Raw genomic sequence first — 13,190 nt, forward strand, 5'->3', positions numbered from 1 at the left:
TGCCAGATGAACGACATGCAGCATTTGGTGCTATCTACAGGGAAACTTCGACATTAGGCCAGTTCTTATTTTCGGCCTGAGCTCAAAGGTAATGGTTAGTCAGTACACATGGGATTGGATCAGGACATCAAACATATTGTGAAGGACAGTCCAATTTCCTTTAGGGCTAGGCCAATCTGAGACACGGACAAGTAGCCCAAAATAAAGTCCTAGTTTGCTTAGACACATTGCCTGTGGGCAGAAGTGGTTGAGTAGTTCAAGAGCAACTTGATTATAACCCTAATTTATTTTCATGACGATTAGGCCAAATAAGCTAAATAGTCTTGTAGTGTAACATCAGACTTACAACAACATTAAGTTAGGTTTGAGCATACAGTATTTTTAACTACAGTCTTTATCCTGAATGAGAGAAAAAGCTACAGGTCTCTAATTACAGATTGTTGAGGCCGCATGAAGAGGTAAATCAGTCCTTGTAAGAGGATGAGATTCCTGAGAATTCAAATATCACTCTTGTTAACTAGCTATTTCACAAGACTGCTGTGAACCAAGATGTAGATTTGGGTCATTATCATCTTTGCAACAGAACAGAACTCTGGCAGTAATTCACAGGGTTGAGAGAACAATGCCTCACATATAGACAACAGGAGCAGAACGGCCAACTATTTGCTGGATCCATCTGACACAATCCAGCTGTGAATCTAACCTTACATGTACCAGGTAGAAGGAAGTCCAGTTATTTCAGCCACTAGAAGGGTGGGCTCCACTGTCATCTTAGTTCAAGGTGATAGTCATGCCTCAGCACAAATCCCGAGTACATTCCATTCCAATGGCTGGAACTAAATTCTAATTTTGCCTCTACTTATTCAATTTCTACCAGTTTCCAAATGGATGCCCTTATGGTTTCCTCCTACACAAGATGCCTGGATGGGAAAGGGAGAAAAGTAATAGAAAATCCCTGCTTCTTTAGAATCACAGATGTTAGGCATTCTTGGACCCTTGATCTGCAAGAACACTGAAAGTATGGAGTGGAAAAGGGCAAGAAGTAGGATTGAAAAGGCAAAGAAGGAGTCTGGGATTCTTGGCCTCTTACCCTGTGAATACTGGTTTTCCTCTGTGATCAGGCAGCCTTTCACCCCTTGTTTCGACAGAGCAAGAGCAGCAGCTGTGGTGCCATTGTCTTTTGTTACATCACTGTACTTAATTTTGAAGTGTGGACTATGGCAGCCTATACCATTGAGCTGGAAACAAACTGCCTGAGTGTCCGTCCGTCCGTCCATCCTTCTCCAGCACAGCCACGTTGCACACCACACAGCAAGGCCTGCTCAAAGACATTAAAGTGACCATCCAAAGACTGACTTCAATGGCAGAACTGTGATTTGTCCCCAGCAAAAAGGTTCTTCCCCAACTGCACTACAAGGGGAATGTGAATAAAACCAGAGCCTCATAGCTTAAAATCCCTGATACTTGATGAGCTGGAGCCATCTCCAGACCTCCCAATGGCGGGAGAGGGTGGGAAGCAAAGGGCGAAACTGCCTTGGTACCTAGGTCCAAACTGGGCAGTTGCCATGGCATCTAGCAATTCAAAGGGGCTTGGTGCTCCCAGCCGCTGCTACTCTGACAGTGGCTAGAGCCCTGAGCCCTTTAAATCACTGCTAGAACGCCGTGCCACATGCTGTGGGAGGCTCTGAGGGATACAACAGTCCAGGTGCGGCAGAGGGCTGGCTGCCTCAACCTCACCCCTTCCCCCCGAAGGCCCCACCCCTTCCGGGAGCACACAGCTGGCTCCCCTACATTGCCATGAGGTCTGTACAGGCTGTCGGTTCCCCTACCAGCAATTTAAAAAAGGCCCTGGACCCTTTAAATTACCACTGACTCTCGCGTGACTCTCAGGCTTCCCTTCTGCCTGAGGCCCCGCCCCTTCTGGGAGTACAGAGTCAGTCTCTCCACCAGGGAGTTGGAAGGGCTAATTCTGTCAGCCGCCCGGGCCACCTCTAATAACTAACTAATATGCTCTCGTATAGTTCCATATGTCAGGGGATCTCAAAGCACGTTGCAAGCCTTAATTATGACTCGCAATACTCTTCTGTGGTTCTGAATGTGGCATGCTGAGGTTCTTAAGGGTAGAATTATAGAACACATGACATTTTCCTAGTTTACTGCTTGGTATGCTTGAAGTATTATAAATTTTGTTAGAGTACTTCTTTTGTTATTCGCATAGATCTAAATATTGTTTGTTTTACCCAGTGACCTATATAATTCATGTTAATATATCCTTAGGAGCCAGGCTGGAACTGAAGGGATGTTTGGAGGGAATGCAGCTTTCCTTGTTACAATAAAGTAATTGTTTCCATATATATGGACAAAAGTGCAGTTGGTTTTCCTTTGTCTAGGCTTTCATACTGCAATCCTACTTACCAATAGGAAGATTTGTTTGCAATTTAAATACAGTCATTTTAGGTAGTACAAATTACCCCAGTTCATTAACCCCTTCCCCTTTCAGAAGGGATGAGTGAACTCTTCTTAGCTGCCCATTTGAACAAAATATTAATTTGCAATTTAATTTCTGACTTACACAATATATTTTCTATCAGTCCCTCACAAAATAATCACTGTTGTTGTTACAAAGGAAACAAATATACGTATTTTAGGGGAGACATGCCCCAAGACTTAAAACAGTAAGCTCATAAGGGTATGCCATAGATGCTGGTCAGTTATTATGGTGACCCTCAAAACCTCAGCATACATTAATTGCAGTTAGTTCATGGGTTCACAATCTTTTAGTGGAGAGTCCACAAAAGTTCAAGCTGGCAAACAATAACATGGGGAAATAAGAAGAAAGATATGTTGCTGTCCATAGCTCACATGGGACTTTGGAAATCTGTCAAAAGCAGCTTGGGCCTTTTTATTTAAATGGCTAAGTAAAATATACATAATTAGAGTGATCTTGATAGGATTATAAGGTGATATAGAAACACAGACTCGTTATTATGAGATGGATCCAGAACACACCAAAGTCAGACAACCTAACCAGGAAGAAGTGGTGGATGAGACTTTATATATATATAACTAGCAAAATCTTCCAGAGGACTTGATGGTGATGAGGAACTTCAACTATCCAGACATCTCTTGGGAAAATAACACATCAGGGCACAGATTATCCAATAAGTTCTTAGAATGTGTTGGAGATAATTTTTTATTTCAGAAAGTGGAGAAAGCTACTGAATGGAGGCTGATCTAGATTTGATTTTAACAAACAGGTGGAACTGTTTGAGAATTTGAAAGTAGAAGGCAGCTTGAGTGATTATGACACAACAGAGATGAGTCTAAGGAATAGTGGAAGGAAGAACAGCAAAATAAAGACAATTGATTTCAAGAAGGCAGGCATCAGCAAACTCAGGGAGTTGGTAGATAAGGTCCCATGTGACGCAAGACTAAGAGGAAAAACAATTGAGACAGTTGGCAGTTTTTCAAAAAGACATTATTAAGAGTGCAAGAGCATACTATTGCACTGATTAGAAAAGATAGGAAGTATGGTAAGAGACCACCTTGGCTTAACCAGGAGATCTTAAATTATCTAAAAATGAAAAAGGAATCTTACAAAGAGCGGAAACTAGGTCAAATTACAAAGGATGAATATAAATAAGTAATACAAGAATGTAGGGGCAAAATTAGAAAGGCAAAAGCACAAAATGAGCTCAATTTATTAAAGACATAAAGGATATGTCTAAACTACATCCCTCTGTCGAAAGAACGATGTAAATTAGGTAAATCGAAAGTGCAAATGAAGCGGGGATTTAAATATCCTGAGCTACATTTGCATAATCGTTTCACAGCGCTTTTCCAAAAAAGGATATTTAGAAAGTGAAAGCACCAACTAGACACAGTTCTTTAAAAAAAAACCCTTTTTACAATTTTTTTAAAGAACCACCTCTAGACGGCACTTTCACTTTCGAAATACCCTTTTTCAAAAAAGCGCTGTGACGCGATTATGCAAATGAAGCACGAGATATTTAAATCCCCACTTCTTTGCACTTTCAATTTGCCTAATTTATATCCCTCTTTTGACAGAGGGATGTAGTTTAGACGTACCCAAAGAGTAACAAGAAAACATTCTACAGATACATTATAAACAAGAGGAAGACCAAGGACAGGGTAGGCTTATAACTCAATTAAGAGGGGGGAAAAATAACAGAAAATGTGGAAATAGAAGTGCTCAACAATTTCTTTGTTTTAGTTTTCACCAAGAAGATTAGTGGTGATCAGATGCCTACAATAGTGAATGCTGGAGAAAAGGAGGTAGGTTCAGAAGTTAAAATAGGAAAAGAATAAGTTATGAATTACTTAGAAAAGTTAGCTGTCTTCAAGTCACCAGGGCCTGATTAAATGCATCCGGAAATACTCAAGGAACTGACTGAGGAGGTATCTGAGCCATTATCTATCATCTTTGACAAGTCATGGAAGAAACATAGAACACTAGAACTGGAAGGGATCTCGAGAAGTCATCGAATCCAGTCTCCTGCCCTCATGGCAGGACCCAGCACCACTTAGACCAGTGGTCACCAACCAGTAGATCGGGATCTACTAGCAGATCTTGGAGCCTCAGACAGGTGATCCTGACAGATTTGGACACAAGGTTATCAATCCAGCACTTCAGCCGGCCTTCGCCTCCTCCAATTGCTGCACATCTCCTGCCCTTTGCCTTGGAGCTGTCCCCTCAGGAGCCTCTGCTTTCTGTGCAGGGCAGGGGAGGAAAAAGAGAGGGTGCTGATGTCAAGGTGTTCCATTCCCACGCTGTATCCTATCTCCACAGAGCAGAGAGGGGGAACAACAGGACTTGGGATGGAGTTTTCTGGCTGCTTCTGGGAGTGGTGCAGAGCCAGGACAGGGGTGAGCCTGTCTTAGCCCCACTGCACCACCACCAAAGAGCCACCTGAAGTAAGCAGTGCCCAGCTGGTGCCCACATCCCGAAACCCTACCCCAGTCATGAACTCCATCCTGCACCCCAAGTCCCTGCCCTAGCCCCGAGCACCTCTGCATCCAAACACCCTCCCACAGCCTGTACCTAGAACCCCCTCCAGTAACCCAACTGCCTGACCCAAGCTCAGCTCAGAGCCCCTCTCATACTCCAAATTCTTTAATCCAAGACCAGAGCCTGCACCCCAACCCTCTGCCCCAGACTGTTGAAAGTGAGGCAGGACGGGGAGGAAGGATGGAATGAGCAAGGGCAGGGGCCTCACAGGAGCACAAAGAAGACGGGGCAAGGGTATTTGGGTTTGAGGTAGATCTTGAATTGCACTTAAAGTCACTTAAAGTCAAAAAGTGATCTTGTGCTTAAAAAGGCCACTGACCTAGACCATCCCTGATAGATGTCTATCTAACCTGCTCTTAAATATCTCCAGAGATGGAGATTCCACAACCTCCTTAGGCAACTTATTCCAGTGTTTAACTACCCTGACAGTTAGGAAGTTTTTCCTAATGTCCAACCTAAACCTCCCTTGCTGCAGTTTAAGCCCATTGCTTTTTGTTCTATCTTCAGAGGCTAAGGAGAACAATTTTTCTCCCTCCTCCTTATGACACCCTTTTAGATACCTGAAAACTGCTATCATGTCCCCTTTCACTCTTTGCCTTTCCAAACTAAACAAGACCAGTTCTTTCAGTCTTCCTTCATAGGTCATGTTCTCTAAACCTTTAATCATTCTTGTTGCTCTTCTCTGGACCTTCTCCAGTTTCTCCACATCTTTCTTGAAATGTGGTGCCCAGAACTGAACACAATACACCAATTGAGGCCTAATCAGCACAGAGTAGAGCGGACATATGACGTCTCGTGTCTTGCTCACAACATACCTGTTAATGCATCCCAGAATCATGTTTGCTTTTTTTGCAACAGAGTCACACTGTTCACTCTTATTTACCTTGTGGTCCTCTGTGACCCCTAGATCCCTTTCCGCAGTACTCCTTCCTAGACAGTCGCTTCCCATTCTGTATGTGTGAGACTGATTGTTCCTTCCTAAGTGGAGCACTTTGCATTTGTCTTTATTAAACTTCATCCTATTTACCTCAGACCATTTCTCCAGTTTGTCCAGATCATTTTGAATTATGACCCTATCCTCCAGAGCAGTTGAAACCCCTCCCAACTTCCCAGACAAAGAGATTCTAGAAGACTGGAAAAGGGCAAATATAATGCCCGTCTATAAAAAAGGAAAGCACAACCCAAGAAACTACTGAGCAGTCAGTTTAACTTCTGTGTCAGGAAAGATATTAGAGCAAATAACTAAAGATTGCAGCTACAAACATCTGAAATATAATAAGGTGATAAGTAAGAGTCACCATGGATTTGTAAAGAACAAATTACGTCAAACCAACCCTAGCTTTCTTTGGTAGGATAACAAGCCTTGTGGAAAAGGAAGAAGCTGTAGAACTGGTATACCTAGACTTTAGTAAAGCATTTTAAGAGCAGGTTCGTCAAACATCTGTCATGGATATGCTTAGTCCTGCCTTAAGTTCAGCGAACCGTACTTGATGACCTCTCAAAGTCCCTTCCATTTGTAGTTTGTCTCTCTCTCTATAAAAAATGTTTTCCTGTGGGACAACAAAATGATGCGATCACATCACAGCATCCACAGGCTGAGGGGGAGAGGCATGGGCAGGTAAAGCCCTGCCCCCAGCGCCACCCCTTCCATCTCAGGCCCATCTCTGGATCTGACCCCCACCCACTGCTAGCCCATCCCTTGCCAGCAGCCATAAGGAGAGCTGGGTCTGGCGCACCTCAGCCTCGTCTTCCCCTGCTGCTGGGAGTAGAGCTGGGCCTGGCATGCCGTGGCTGTGGCCAGGCCTTCCCTGGACACTGGGGGCAGAGCTGGGCCTGGCATGTCCTTAGCCAGGAGGGCGGTGGTTAGGGTTAGGCTAACACTGTGTTGGGAGGTTGAGGGGTGTGTGTGAGAAAAGACCTGGGCTGGTGTGGGAGGGAGAAAGGGCTGGCACAGCTGGGGGTGAGGAGAAGAGAAGAGAAAGGGCCCAGGCTGGTGCAGCCAGAGGCGGGGTGGAAAGAGAAGAAAGGGCCCAGAGTGGCGAGGTCAGGGGGAGGGTGTGGAGAGAGGAGAAAGGGCCTGGGCTGGCATGGAAGGGGGGAAGGGAGAGAAAGGGCCCGGGCTGGTGGGGCCAGGGTCAGGGGGAAAGGGCCCACGATGCTGTGGTGCAGGGGCGGGGCAGGGAAAGGGCCCAGGCTGGTGTGGGGGGAGAAGGGGGAGAAAGGGCACAGGCTGGTGTGGGGGGAGAAGGGGGAGAAAGGGCACAGGCTGGTGCAGCTGAGGGTGAGGAAAGAAGGAGAAGGGGCCTTGGCTGGCATGGATGGGGGTGAAGAGAAGGGGCCTGGGCTTGTGCGGTCACAGCCTGGCCTTCCCCAGTGGCCTGGGAGAGAGCGGGGGTTGCCGAGCGTAGTGACCAGGGGGCACAGCCCCCTAGTATTCTATTATTTTATATTTGATGCCATAGAGAAGGGGGAACCAATGGAGGAACGAGAAAGAAAGGCAACATGGTCAAAGGTCAGGCTAGGAAAATTATTTTTACAGCTACATCCTGACCGGATTTGAGTGGGGCCAAGATAGCATTTGACAGCTAACACTGTGTTGGAAGGACTAGTTCAGCTCTGGCTCAAAAGAAAGATTGCTAACACTACTTCCCATAGGATTCAAGGGTTTCCTTGGAGGTCTCCGTTCCATGTCCTAACAAGATCCAACCCTTCTAAATTCATGCCATGGAACATGATTGAGATGTTCATATAGTCACAGAAATGCAGGCCTGGAAGGGGATAATTCTGACCACACATTTACCCTAATGACACCATCGTAGGACCTAAGTGCATCAGCCATACCATCAAAGGCCCATTCGCTTGTATATCTAGTAATGAGATATATGCCATCACGTGGCAGCAATTCCCCTCTGCCATCTACATTGGACAAATTGGACTGTCTCTATGCAACAGAATAAATGGACACAAATCAGACATCAAGAATGGTAACAGCAAAACTAGTAGGAGAACATTTTAATCTCCCTGGACACGCAATTACAGACTTCAAAGTTGCTATCCTCAAGCAAAAAAACTTCAAAAACAGGCTGCAACATGAAACTGCAGAGCTGGAATTCATATGCAAATTTGTTATCATCAGAATGACTGGTCACTGAGGGCTCATCTAGACTACGCTGAAGTTTCGAAAGAGGATATGCAAATACTGTGGGAATTTGCATATCTTCTTCCAATCTCACTTTCGAAAGCTTATGCAAAGTAGTTGGGATGCGGTTTTTTTCAGCACCCCTTACCCCTTTTTTAAAAAGCTGCATAAACATAACTTTTTTGAGGAAGAAAAATTGGAATTTACTTCAGCGTAGTCTAGATATAGCCTGATAATGGCTCTTTCATTACAATAAGTAATTTTTCACTTTAAGGCATTCTCATCTTCTTATCCACATCCAGCCTGATTGAATTAGCTCTGTTTTTATCTCTGGACCCCTTAAATACGTTTCTTTTTCTTTCACTTTATGCATCTGATGAAGTGAGTTGCAGAGCACAAAAGCTTAGGCCATAATAAAATTGTTAGTTTATATGGTGCCACTGGACTCCTTGTTGGTTTTGCTGAAACAGTTCAACTCATCTGCCTCTGAAACTTTTGTAAATATAGCATGTTCTGGCATTCAAAGAGTTAATCTGCTGCCATCTAGTGGACTGTGAATAACTTGCATGCTGCCTTTATAACCGCTTCATGCATAGCAGCTTATGTATTAAGGACTTTTAAAGTTCTTACTAAATCTAGTACTCTGGCAAATTGTCCATGCTACCCATCTTTAGTAATGCTCTAGATAATAAAGGTTTTTACCCAGAGAGTCAACCAGAAATAAATTACTGTATAACAGATTTTTCCCCCAAGGATACTTCTTACGTAATGCAGTAAATGCATGCTGTTCTGACAGTTTCACAGAGAACAAGGGCTTTTGTATTGAAATATAGAAAGGCAACATGATTAATTAGTTTCTCATTGCTTTTCTTTTATTGCATATTGCTAGGGATTTCTTTTCCTGAAAGAAACTAACAGAAGAAGAAGAATACTCACTTCCAAAGCTTACCCACTTGGTCAGTTTGGTTTTGTAAGTGCTAGAAACTTTTATTACAAAAGCACTTCTCAAAAGTACAGTCTGTGCTGTAGTTGCTGCACTGCAATGCCTAGCAACCTGATCTCAGAGGACAGTCATGTGAACAACTGAACTGTTTGTTTGCTCCACGTTGAACTATTTGTCACTGGACATTTTGTCTCAAAACCTTTAATATTTAATTAGATCCGGCCTTGCTCTCTTCTGTTACAATTTTGCAGCTCTCTCTGCTCTCCCCAAATGTTGCAGTTTGATTTCGAGCAGTGCAGTGGCAGGCTGTTGGGGGAGTGAATTGTGTTTCTGCGACAGATGTGACTCTTTTTATTTCAATTGATTTTCAGTTAATAACTTTTAACCTCCTGAACCAATGAATCTGCTGCATGGTTTATGCATCAAGGAGCAGAATTGCTCTATGGCAGAATGAAAAGTACAGCTGTTGCGTGTGTATGAAGCAAATTGCACCATGGTAACCGCTAAAGAACTAATCAGAGACACAGAAAAATATTTCAAAAGCTTCTCTATCTTCTAGAAATATGTCACTACCAAAGGCTTTTTTCAATGTCAACAGCTATGGATAACTTAGCTCACAAAAACAGCTATGTGATAACTTACAAAAATTCTCCGGAGGAACAAAGGATGGGGCATTTGAGCAACACCTCATTTATCCACATGGCAGTTATTTATATAAGGAAACAAGCGCTTTAATGGCAGTACTTACTTGCCTTTATTCTCCAAGTCCAAGTCCAATTCTAAACCAAGAGGGCTTTCACTTAGCTCAGTCAAGGAGTTAAGATGATTTGCTATAAATCTTCTGTTAAGAGTACCCAAAATCTTCCAAAGCACAATAAACCAGGCACATCCCTGACTCAAAGGAGTTCCAGTCTTGTTTGTTGACAGAAGACAACAGAAGGTATCAAACAAAAGGGTGGTGGGAGGTGGCAAAAGAGCTACAGTAACGAGATAGTGAAGTTAAGTCTACTGTAGTGCTTAAAAGTCTGAGTGCACTTAAGCTTTACTCTTCACAGGAGTCTTGTTCCCAAAAGTAACAGCTGGGAACTGAGGCACTGAGAAGCCAAGTGCCTTTCTCAGTGTCATGCTGGAAGTCTGTAGAAGAGCAGGGAAGTAAAGCCAGATTTCCACATCCTAGGTAACACCAGAACTACTTCCACTGAGGCCTATGAGCAATGAAAGCTGCAGGAAGTGGTGTGGACCAGGGCACCATTTCTTGCATCTCCCTTGGGCCAGAAATTGCAGTTTGGACAGGAGCTTCAAGAGGCCATATTATAAAGTGCTGGTGGTCTGCCAGGGTCTAACGCTGGCAAGCCATGTCTAGATTATTGCCCACATTTGTCTTAGTGGCTAGCCACTAGCACTGCTGACTATGCAAAAGTTTCCAGATTGTTTGTGAAACTGTGGCTCTCTGCCATATAATAGTGCAAAGCATCATCCAACAGTTTTCAATTTTTTGGAGAGGAGTCCAATTTTCTTGGAGAGATTTAGCTGGTAGCAAGGAGTAGACTTCCCACCAGTGGAGGAGGACCAGGAAAGATAGAAAAATGTGGATTTAATTCAAAGCTAATTGGGAAAGTACAGTATCAGGGTTGAAATCTCGTTAGCTGGAACATGTTATCTGATACAAATAAGAATATAATAGGACAGTTGCATGACTCTTGTATGCAGCCACAATAAATTATTAAAAGGCAACAGACCAAAGCTTGAAAACACCCAAAACATGTACTGTCTGACAGCAGGCAGGAGTAGGGAGGGAGCAGGAAGCCATGATACCCACTCTCGGTTGCCAGCCCAGATTGCATCTCTGCATACATCAGGGTACAAAAGGACCCAAAAGCTCTTTTATCAACTATGGACCATGCCCTTTGATGTTCCTCTGCACTGTGCCAGGCAGGTACCCACTCATCACCTAACTATTCAGTTATTCCTGCTCCTTTTTCCCACATGTCCCCACCAACTAGTCAATACCCAACCCCACAAAATAACTCTCCAGGTCTAGAACTGTTGCCCTCAATGGAAGCTCCTACAAAAGGTGCTACAACCTGGTCTTGCTGGGTACCATGTGTCCCCAAAGTCTCTGCTGGAGCACTGCCATTGTGCCAACTCATAATGTTGAGTCTCGTAACATGATGTCCTTCTGAAAGTTGCAGTTTCTGAATTTATGTGATGAGCTGAGACTTCCAGCTCTCACTTGAAGAAACAAGTACATTTTTAGCCCTTATTCCTCTGTAAACAAAACTTAAAAACATGACCCAAGTGTACTCTGAAAGTTCAGAACCCAGAAGGCAAAGATCAAGACCTCAATATTTAATTATTTTTCAAAACTGCATGAATTTAAAGTCAATCTCCTGATTTTTTTGGTGGCTCACTCATGAGTATGGCATTGAATTTACCCAGCACAACAGTGGGAAGCATTATCCTCTGCTAATAAAGAACCAGACATAAGACCTTTATTGTCCACACAGAGGAGTTTTGTTTTCTTTACAGGCTCAAGTGAAAGACCCCTATGAAGGGAAAGCAAGTCTGCTCCTTAGCAGGGAAGAAGAGGTAATAATGCATCACTTAAAAGAGGTATTTAATACCTATTTTGCTTCAGTCTGGATTCACACCTGGATAAATAACACAGTATTAGCAAGATGGAAGGAACACCAGCCAGAATAGGAAAGAACAGATTATAGAATATTTAGATAAATTAGATGTTCTATTCAATTCAGCTGGGCCTGTAAGGAACTTGAAGCAATCTTGGAAGCATTAGTGATTAGCTTCAAGAATTCACAGACAACAGGTGAGGTCACAGAAGACTGGAGAAAGGTAAACCTAGTATCTTTCTTCAAAAGGGGAACAAAGAGGAGATGGAACATTTGGAGCCAGTCAGCCTAGCTTTTATACTGGAAAGATTCTGAAACAAATTATTCTACAGTTGTAAGCAGATAGAGAGAATAATAGGGTGATAAAGAAGAGCGAGCATGGATTTGTCAATAACAAATCATGCTAAATGAGCCTAATTTCCTTCTTTGACAGGGTGGCCTAGTGGATAGGCAGGAAGTAGTAGATATGATTTATCTTTAGTAAAGCTTTTGACACTGTACTACATGATACAGTAACTCCTCACTTACAGTCATCCCTGTTAACATTGTTTCATTAGGTGGCTGATCTATTAGAGAACATATTTGTCTGAAGTCGTGCAATGTTCTAAGATTGTTTGGCTCACCTTGCCTATTTGCCTGTGCAACCACTCTGGCCACTTGACATTCCAGCTAGGGGGGTAGGCAAGTCCCCAACCCTGCTTTCCTGCAGGAGCATCATGCAGGCAGCATGGGACAAGCTGTAGCACCAGATGGAATGGGGCAACCCTCCATGCCCTAACTTCGCTGTGTCCCTGCCTCAACCAAGCTTCATCATTGGTGAGTGCAGAATTAAATGGTTTAAAATTATTTAAAACTTATATTGTATATGTCTTTTGTCTGGTGAAAAAAATTTCCTGGAACCTAACACACAAACACCCATTTACATTAGTTCTTATGGGGAAATTGGATTTGCTTAGCATCATTTTGCTTAAAGTAATATTTTCAGGAACATTACTATGACATTAAGCAAGGAGTCACTATATTCTCATGAGCAAAAGTAATATGATCTAGATGAAATTACTATAAAGTGTGCTCAGAACTAGTTGAAAAAACAGGGAGAGCAGTTATCAATTGTTTGCTGTCAAACTGGTAGCACATATCTAGTGGGGTCCTGCAGGGCTCTGACCTTAGTCAACATTTCCATTAATGACTTGTATATTGGAATAGTTCATAGGCTTATAAAATGTGTAGATGACACTAAACTGGGAAGGGATGCTAGCACTTTAGGGAATGGGGGTAGAATTTAAAAGACAAAATTGGAGAATTGGTCTGAAATCAACAAGAAGAAATTACATAAAGGTAAGTGGAAAGTATATTACATTATAGGGGTGTTCGTGTATAGTCATTTAAATAATTAACCGATAAGCCTAGTTTATTGGATAATCCAGACTAGGTGGGGAACAATAAGGG

General features: G+C 43.1%; 1 protein-coding gene across 2 annotated transcripts in view; it reads right to left on the reverse strand.

Annotated features, from left to right (window-relative positions):
- The window catches only part of TM2D1 (TM2 domain containing 1), a 77,066-nt gene that overhangs the window by 16,010 nt on the left and 47,866 nt on the right, over positions 1-13,190 (reverse strand). The window lies entirely within an intron of this gene.

This window comes from Pelodiscus sinensis, chromosome 9 (genome assembly GCF_052426305.1).
Source record: "Pelodiscus sinensis isolate ZL-2025 chromosome 9, ASM5242630v1, whole genome shotgun sequence".
In the NCBI taxonomy this organism is placed as follows: Eukaryota; Metazoa; Chordata; order Testudines; family Trionychidae; genus Pelodiscus; species Pelodiscus sinensis.